Raw genomic sequence first — 2,490 nt, 5'->3', positions numbered from 1 at the left:
AAGGCAAGCGCTCTACCACTAAGCCACCTTCCCAGCCCCTACAAATCTTTTCTTAAATGATCAAATTCTAAATATTTTGAGCTTGAGGGCTCAATTCTGCCAAAAGCAGTCACAGACAATATATACGCAGATGAGACTATGTTTCAATGAAACTTTATTTATAAAACAGTGACCATGAACTGGGGGAATGTTGCTTAGTATTAGAGGACATCCCTATCACTGAAAAAAAAAAAGCAAAAGACAAAAACAAATAGTGGTCCCTTATTTAAGCCAGTGGTTCTGAAGTACAGTCACCCCAATCCAGCCAGCAATATCAGCATCATATGGAAACCTGTAAAAAATACAAATTCTCCCCCATGCTTGTGGTTCACGCCTGTAATTTTAGCTCCTTGGGAAGCTGAGCTCTGAAGGATGGCAGATTGATGCCAGTCCCAGGCTAGAAAAGGAGGGGGCTGGGAATGCTTAGTGGCAGAGTGCTTGCCTAGCATGCATGAGGCCCTGGGTTCGATACCTCAGGATCACATAAACAAAAACAAAAATGCTGAGTGAGAGCTATACTGCTTGGAGCTTTGGTACCAGCCCAAAACAAAACTAACAAAAAATTCAAAAGCAACAACAAACAAGCCAAAAACAGCACTAGATGCCTAACAAGCATAAAGCTCTGGGTTCCAATAGTTACCATCAAAATCAAGCAATCAATAAATTACAAATTCTCATGCCTCCTGCCCTAGATCTGCGGAGTCAGAAACTCATGGGGAGAAGGGTACAAAAACATTGTTCAATAAGCTCCTTCCACCTCCAACAAAGCTTACACGTGCAAACGTTTGCTCCTATGACTTGAAGCAAGAGATGTAAAACTCGCTACACCACCCTCACAGCTCTCCCAACTAAGTCTCCCTACACTGTTTTCTTGTCGACTGGCAATGCTTGAGATTATCCTTGAGGAAAGCAAGGAAAGGCTCAAACACTGGGACAAAATGACCCCATTCGTCCTCGCAACAAGGACTAAGACAGGAGAGTCTCAAGGCTCTAATGACCAGAGTGCCTGGAGAACTGCTGGGCGAGAGGTGGCCACCCAGCTTTTACATGCAGGTATGGGATCAGGCGGAATTGCACTTACTAGCTGCGACCTTCCTGGCCCGGTTACCCAACTGATCCCAAACCCAGTTCCCTATCTGTAAAGAGGCAGGGATAATGCCTTCCTCGTAGTGTTCTTGAAAACACAAATAAGGAGGCACATATAAACCATTCATCGGAATCCCTAGCGTGTGGCGAATGCTCAAATTCATTCGTTCAACAGCTACTGCATGCCTACTGAGGTCGGGCACCAAGCCACCTACTGGCTATACTGAATGGCCCATGATCTCGGTAGTGGTAGGGATCCCCGGGAGCCGAGGTCAGAGATTACAGGAGGAGGTGAGAAGTAGGGGAGAGAAGAAGTGCAAGCAGGTCTCGGGCCGCCCCTTACCCGCCAGGGGCAGGAGCTCCCCGCTCAGCTTCACAGCCACGGCCGCAGCCATTGCTACCGGAAGAACGGCGACGGAAGGCGAGAAGAGACGGAAGTCGCTAAGGATTGTGGGAGCAGCAATCCTGTCGCGGGAGGCGGATCTCACGATGGGGCCGTGACACGCATGCGCCGAGCAGGACCAGTAAAACTTGCCTTTCAACCCTCCTCCCCCTCCCCCCTTTCCCCGGCCCGCGATTTGGCGTCCGGTCGCTTAGCAACCACGCGGGACTCCCTAGGAGTCGCTTAACCCTCCATCCAGCCTTCAACACCTCGGTGTACGACTAGCCCAGCCTCTCTACTTCGACTTACTTCTGTCGTCGACCCCATTCGAAAACTAGTTGTTCGGAATCAACTCCTTTCCCTTGTCTCCTAAGTCTGGGTTTAGTCTCTCCTGGGTTCCGCCATCCCGCGGGGCCTACCGACTCCCGCCTCAGGCTAGCCGCCGTTTGCTTTAGATCATGTTTGGAGGTGAGTAGGGAGGAGGGTTGGTGGGTTCAACAGTTGGCAAATGGCGATGGCAGGCCTCCAAGGAGGAAGGAGAGTGACAATCGGCCTCGCCATGTCACAGCTGACCGGGCTGCCAGTCCCGAGGAAGAGGGTGTCTGCATCACCGAAGCCCTTATCACCAAGCGGAACATGAACTTTCTTGAGGATGAGGATCTGTCCGAGAAGATGTGAGTGCTGGAGACGCGAGGGCGCTGGAAACACACGCATGACTCTTTCTCTGAGCTCTCCTGATCTGTCAGCTTATTTGTGTGCGTGTGTGCCTCGCTAATTACTGTACACTACAATCACTGGCAGTGTCCAACTGATTTTTCCCTCCTCAAAGATCACTCTTTTTAAGCAGGAGGTAGTGGTGCAAGCCTTTAATCCCAGGACTCAGGAAGCTGAGGTAGGATTAGGAATTCCAAGCCAGACTGAGTTGCATAGAGGCCAGCCTGGGCTCTCTCTCTCTCTCTCTCTCTCTCTCTCTCTCTCTCTCT

The sequence above is a fragment of the Dipodomys ordii genome, unplaced genomic scaffold (assembly GCF_000151885.1).
Source record: "Dipodomys ordii isolate 6190 unplaced genomic scaffold, Dord_2.0 Scaffold7, whole genome shotgun sequence".
Classification (NCBI taxonomy): Eukaryota; Metazoa; Chordata; class Mammalia; order Rodentia; family Heteromyidae; genus Dipodomys; species Dipodomys ordii.
Note: the sequence above shows the minus strand (reverse complement) of the source record.